The sequence below is a fragment of the Rutidosis leptorrhynchoides genome, chromosome 4, assembly GCF_046630445.1.
Source record: "Rutidosis leptorrhynchoides isolate AG116_Rl617_1_P2 chromosome 4, CSIRO_AGI_Rlap_v1, whole genome shotgun sequence".
In the NCBI taxonomy this organism is placed as follows: Eukaryota; Viridiplantae; Streptophyta; class Magnoliopsida; order Asterales; family Asteraceae; genus Rutidosis; species Rutidosis leptorrhynchoides.
In genome coordinates, this window is record NC_092336.1 from 351,097,903 (window position 1) to 351,105,658 (window position 7,756).

Sequence of the window (7,756 nt, forward strand, 5' to 3'; positions counted from 1 at the left end):
AATCAACCTCAACCCTGTATAGCTAACTCCAACATTCACATATAGAGTGTCTATGGTTGTTCCGAAATATATATAGATGTGTCGACATGATAGGTCGAAACATTGTATACGTGTCTATGGTATCTCAAGATTACATAATATACAATACAAGTTGATTAAGTTATGGTTGGAATAGATTTGTTACCAATTTTCACGTAGCTAAAATGAGAAAAATTATCCAATCTTGTTTTACCCATAACTTCTTCATTTTAAATCCGTTTTGAGTGAATCAAATTGCTATGGTTTCATATTGAACTCTATTTTATGAATCTAAACAGAAAAAGTATAGGTTTATAGTCGGAAAAATAAGTTACAAGTCATTTTTGTAAAGGTAGTCATTTCAGTCGAAAGAACGACGTCTAGATGACCATTTTAGAAAACATACTTCCACTTTGAGTTTAACCATAATTTTTGGATATAGTTTCATGTTCATAATAAAAATCATTTTCTCAGAATAACAACTTTTAAAACAAAGTTTATCATAGTTTTTAATTAACTAACCCAAAACAGCCCGCGGTGTTACTACGACGGCGTAAATCCGGTTTTACGGTGTTTTTCGTGTCTCCAGGTTTTAAATCATTAAGTTAGCATATCATATAGATATAGAACATGTGTTTAGTTGATTTTCAAAGTTAAGTTAGAAGGATTAACTTTTGTTTGCGAACAAGTTTAGAATTAACTAAACTATGTTCTAGTGATTACAAGTTTAAACCTTCGAATAAGATAGCTTTATATGTATGAATCGAATGATGTTATGAATATCATTACTACCTTAAGTTCCTTGGATAAACCTACTGGAAAAGAGAAAAATGGATCTAGCTTCAACAGATCCTTGGATGGCTCGAAGTTCTTGAAGCAGAATTATGACACGAAAACAAGTTCAAGTAAGATCATCACTTGAAATAAGATTGTTATAGTTATAGAAATTGAACCAAAGTTTGAATATGATTATTACCTTGTATTAGAATGATAACCTACTGTAAGAAACAAAGATTTCTTGAGGTTGGATGATCACCTTACAAGATTGGAAGTGAGCTAGCAAACTTGAAAGTATTCTTGATTTTATGTAACTAGAACTTGTAGAATATATGAAGAACACTTAGAACTTGAAGATAGAACTTGAGAGAGATCAATTAGATGAAGAAAATTGAAGAATGAAAGTGTTTGTAGGTGTTTTTGGTCGTTGGCAAGGTTGAAAAAGACTCGAGACGGGGCCGAAACGGTAGCGACCTCAAAATGTCGCAACGGAAAAAATGGGGCCGAGACGGGGTTGAAACGGATGTTGACTAATGTTGACTTTTATATATATAAATATATATTTACACATATTTTAGAGCTAAAAAACCTTCGTTGACAAGTTTATACCTATAATTGCTATTAACGTTAATATAATACAAAATGGAATACAAAACTAAGTCAATTTTGATTTATTTGCCCGACTTATGACCGATTTTAACACAATTTCTGACTTTTGACTGGCGTTGACCCAATTTTTCCTGCATTTGACATGAGTTTTAACCGTTGATCGGCTTATAAGAAAACGGGACGGGTCGAAACGGTTTAGTCACCAAAACGCCACAACGGGCGTCGCAACGGATGCAGCAGACGCTGTTTACAACAGTGGTCGTTGGTGTATGGATTAGATATAAAGGATATGTAATTTTGTTTTCATGTAAATAAGTCATGAATGATTACTCATATTTTTGTAATTTTATGAGATATTTCATGCTAGTTGCCAAATGATGGTTCCCACATGTGTTAGGTGACTCACATGGGCTGCTAAGAGCTGATCATTGGAGTGTATATACCAATAGTACATACATCTAAAAGCTGTGTATTGTACGAGTACGAATACGGGTGCATACGAGTAGAATTGTTGATGAAACTGAACGAGGATGTAATTGTAAGCATTTTTGTTAAGTAGAAGTATTTTGATAAGTGTCTTGAAGTCTTTCAAAAGTGTATGAATACATATTAAAACACTACATGTATATACATTTTAACTGAGTCGTTAAGTCATCGTTAGTCGTTACATGTAAATGTTGTTTTGAAACCTTTAGGTTAACGATCTTGTTGAATGTTGTTAACCCATTGTTTATTATAACAAATGAGATGTTAAATTATTATATTATCATGATATTATGATATATAATATATCTTAGTATGATGTATATACAGTTAAATGTCGTTACAACGATAATCGTTACATATATGTCTCGTTTCGAAATCATTAAGTTAGTAGTCTTATTTTTACATATGTATTTCATTGTTAATACACTTAATAATATATTTACTTATCATTTAACATAATTAACCAAGTGTATCAATATCTTAATATGATTCATATGTACCTAGTAAGACGTTGTTATAACGATAATCGTTATATATATCGTTTTCGAGTTTCTTAAATTAATAGTCTCATTTTTATGTATATAACTCATTGTTAAAATACCTAATGAGATACATACTTATAATAAAAACATGTTAACTATATATATAACCATATATATGTCATCGTATAGTTTTTACAAGTTTTAACGTTCGTGAATCACCGGTCAACTTGGGTGGTCAATTGTCTATATGAAACATATTTTAGTTAATCAAGTCTTAACAAGTTTGATTTCTTAACATGTTGGAAACATTTAATCATGTAAATATCAATCTCAATTAATATATATAAACATGGAAAAGTTCGGGTCACTAAAGTACCTACCCGTTAAATAAATTTCGTCCCGAAATTTTAAGCTGTTGAAGGTGTTGACGAATCTTCTGGAAATAGATGCGGGTATTTCTTCTTCATCTAATCTTCATGCTCCCAGGTGAACTCGGGTCCTCTACGAGCATTCCATCGAACCTTAACAATTGGTATCTTGTTTTGCTTAAGTCTTTTAACCTCACGATCCATTATTTCGACGGGTTCTTCGATGAATTGAAGTTTTTCGTTGATTTGGATTTCATCTAACGGAATAGTGAGATCTTCTTTAGCAAAACATTTCTTCAAATTCGAGACGTGGAAAGTTTTATGTACAGCCGCGAGTTGTTGAGGTAAATCAAGTCGGTAAGCTACTGGTCCGACACGATCAATAATCTTGAATGGTCCAATATACCTTGGATTTAATTTCCCTCGTTTACCAAATCGAACAACGCCTTTCCAAGGTGCAACTTTAAGCATGACCATCTCTCCAATTTCAAATTCTATATCTTTTCTTTTAATGTCAGCGTAGCTCTTTTGTCGACTTTGGGCGGTTTTCAACCGTTGTTGAATTTGGATGATCTTCTCGGTAGTTTCTTGTATAATCTCCGAACTCGTAATTTGTCAATCCCCCACTTCACTCCAACAAATCGGAGACCTGCACTTTCTACCATAAAGTGCTTCAAATGGCGCCATCTCAATGCTTGAATGGTAGCTGTTGTTGTAGGAAAATTCTGCTAACGGTAGATGTCGATCCCAACTGTTTCCGAAATCAATAACACATGCTCGTAGCATGTCTTCAAGCATTTGTATCGTCCTTTCGCTCTGCCCATCAGTTTGTGGATGATAGGCAGTACTCATGTCTAGACGAGTTCCTAATGCTTGCTGTAATGTCTGCCAGAATCTTGAAATAAATCTGCCATCCCGATCAGAGATAATAGAGATTGGTATTCCATGTCTGGAGACGACTTCCTTCAAATACAGTCGTGCTAACTTCTCCATCTTGTCATCTTCTCTTATTGGTAGGAAGTGTGCTGATTTGGTGAGACGATCAACTATTACCCAAATAGTATCAAAACCACTTGCAGTCCTTGGAAATTTAGTGATGAAATCCATGGTAATGTTTTCCCATTTCCATTCCGGGATTTTTGGTTTTTGAAGTAGACCTGATGGTTTCTGATGCTCAGCTTTGACCTTAGAACACATCAAACATTCTCCTACGTATTTAGCAACATCGGCTTTCATACCCGGCCACCAAAAATGTTTCTTGAGATCCTTGTACATCTTCCCCGTTCCAGGATGTATTGAGTATCTGGTTTTATGAGCTTCTCTAAGTACCATTTCTCTCATATCTCCAAATTTTGGTACCCAAATCCTTTCAGCGCTATACCGGGTTCCGTCTTCCTGAATATTAAGATGCTTCTCCGATCCTTTGGGTATTTCATCCTTTAAATTTCCCTCTTTTAAAACTCCTTGTTGCGCCTCCTTTATTTGAGTAGTAAGGTTATTATGAATCATTATATTCATAGATTTTACTCGAATGGGTTCTCTGTCCTTCCTGCTCAAGGCATCGGCTACCACATTTGCCTTCCCCGGGTGGTAACGAATCTCAAAGTAGTAATCATTCAACAATTCAATCCACCTACGCTGCCTCATATTCAGTTGTTTCTGATTAAATATGTGTTGAAGACTTTTGTGGTCGGTATATATAATACTTTTGACCCCATATAAGTAGTGCCTCCAAGTCTTTAATGCAAAAACAACCGCTCCTAATTCCAAATCATGCGTCGTATAATTTTGTTCGTGAATCTTCAATTGTCTAGACGCATAAGCAATCACCTTCGTTCGTTGCATTAATACACAACCGAGACCTTGCTTTGATGCGTCACAATAAATCACAAAATCATCATTCCCTTCAGGCAATGACAATATAGGTGCCGTAGTTAGCTTTTTCTTCAATAACTGAAATGCTTTCTCTTGTTCATCATTCCATTCAAATTTCTTCCCTTTATGCGTTAATGCAGTCAAGGGTTTTGCTATTCTGGAAAAGTCTTGAATGAACCTTCTGTAGTAACCAGCTAGTCCTAAAAACTGGCGTATGTGTTTCGGAGTTTTCGGGGTTTCCCACTTTTCAACAGTTTCTATCTTTGCCGGATCCACCTTAATACCTTCTTTGTTCACTATGTGACCGAGGAATTGAACTTCTTCCAACCAAAATGCACACTTTGAAAACTTAGCGTACAATTCTTCCTTCCTCAATACTTCTAACACCTTTCTCAAATGTTCACCGTGTTCTTGGTCATTCTTTGAGTAAATAAGTATGTCATCAATGAAAACAATGACAAACTTGTCAAGGTATGGTCCACACACTCGGTTCATAAGGTCCATGAACACAGCTGGTGCATTAGTTAAACCAAACGGCATGACCATAAACTCGTAATGACCGTAACGTGTTCTGAAAGCAGTCTTTGGAATATCATCTTCTTTCACCCGCATTTGATGATACCCGGAACGTAAGTCAATCTTTTAATAAACAGACGAGCCTTGTAGTTGATCAAATAAGTCGTCGATTCTCGGTAGTGGGTAGCGGTTCTTGATGGTAAGTTTGTTCAACTCTCGGTAGTCGATACACAACCTGAATGTACCATCTTTTTTCTTGACAAACAAAACAGGAGCTCCCCACGGTGATGTGCTTGGTCGAATGAAACCACGCTCTAAAAGTTCTTGTAATTGGCTTTGCAGTTCTTTCATCTCGCTGGGTGCGAGTCTGTAAGGAGCACGAGCTATTGGTGCAGCTCCTGGTACAAGATCTATTTGAAATTCAACAGATCGATGTGGGGGTAATCCCGGTAATTCTTTCGGAAATACATTGGGAAATTCTTTTGCAATGGGAACATCATTGATGCTCTTTTCTTCAGTTTGTACTTTCTCGACGTGTGCTAGAACAGCATAGCAACCTTTTCTTATTAGTTTTTGTGCCTTCAAATTACTAATAAGATGTAGCTTCGTGTTGCCCTTTTCTCCGTACACCATTAAGGGTTTTCCTTTTTCTCGTATAATGCGAATTGCATTTTTGTAACAGACGATCTATGCTTTCACTTCTTTCAACCAGTCCATACCGATTATCACATCAAAACTCCCTAACTCTACTGGTATCAAATCAATCTTAAATGTTTCGCTAACCAGTTTAATTTCTCGATTCCGAAATATATTATCTGCTGAAATTAATTTACCATTTGCTAATTCGAGTAAAAATTTACTATCCAAAGGCGTCAATGGACAACTTAATTTAGCACAAAAACCTCTACTCATATAGCTTCTATCTGCACCCGAATCAAAAAAAACGTAAGCAGATTTATTGTCAATAAGAAACGTACCCGTAACAAGCTCCGGGTCTTCCTGTGCCTCTGCCACATTAATATTGAAAACTCTTCCGCGGCCTTGTCCATTCGTATTCTCCTGGTTCGGGCAATTTCTAATAATGTGGCCCGGTTTTCCACATTTATAACAAACTACATTGGCATAACTTGCTCCGACACTACTTGCTCCGCCATTACTCGTTCCGACACCATTTGTTCCTTTCGTTCTATTAACTCCTGGTCCGTAGACCTCACACTTCGCCGCGCTATGACCATTTCTTTTACACTTGTTGCAAAATTTGGTGCAGAACCCCGAGTGATACTTTTCACACCTTTGGCATAGCTGCTTCTGATTGTTGTTGTTGTTGCGGTTATTATTGTTGTTGGGATGATTGTTGTAGTTGCTGTTGTTGTTGTTGTTGTTGTTGTTGTTGTTGTTGTTGTTGTTGTTGTTGTTGTTGTTGTTGTTGTTGTTGTTGTTGTTGTTGTTGTTGTTGTTGTTGTTGGGCCGTTTGTTGTAGTTGCGATTGATATTGCGATTGTTGGGATAATTGTTGCGATTATTGTTGTAATTGCTGTTGTTGTTGTATTGGTGATTCTTATCACCGTTTTCCTCCCACTTTCTTTTGACTTGCTTCACATTGGCCTCTTCAGCAGTTTGTTCTTTAATTCTTTCTTCAATCTGGTTCACTAGTTTGTGAGCCATTCTACATGCCTGTTGTATGGAGGCGGGCTCGTGTGAACTTATATCTTCTTGGATTCTTTTCGGTAATCCTTTCACAAACGCGTCGATCTTCTCTTCCTCATCTTCGAATGCTCCCGGACACAATAGACACAATTCTGTGAATCGTCTTTCATACGTGGTAATATCAAATCCTTGGGTTCGTAACCCTCTAAGTTCTGTCTTGAGCTTATTGACCTCGGTCCTGGGACGGTATTTCTCGTTCATCAAGTGCTTGAATGCTGACCACGGTAGTGCGTACGCATCGTCTTGTCCCACTTGCTCTAGATAGGTATTCCACCATGTTAACGCAGAACCTGTGAAGGTATGCGTAGCGTACTTCACTTTGTCCTCTTCAGTACACTTACTTATGGCAAACACCGATTCGACCTTCTCGGTCCACCGTTTCAATCCGATCGGTCCTTCGGTTCCATCAAATTCCAAAGGTTTGCAGGCAGTGAATTCTTTGTAGGTGCATCCTACACGATTTCCTGTACTGCTAGATCCAAGGTTATTGTTGGTATGTAGCGCAGCCTGTACTGCAGCTATGTTTGAAGCTAGAAAAGTACGGAATTCCTCTTCATTCATATTCACGGTGTGTCGAGTAGTCGGTGCCATTTCCTTCAAAATAGTTAAATGGAACAAGTTAATCATACAGAATATTAAGAGTAGTTAATAGTATTTTGTAGCATAATATGAACTCATTTATAAAAGCTTTTTCTTCATATTAGCGTTTTATAAGTTTAAATTCGGGTAGTACCTACCCGTTAAGTTCATACTTAGTAGCTAATATACAATTCAACTACTACAATTCTATATGAAAAACTGATTATAATAATATTTCGCGTTCAAACTTTTACACAATATTTTACAAACTTACAATACCGCTTATTTTACATATAGCATGAAATATAGCACACAATAAATTTGATACAAGATGGTTGT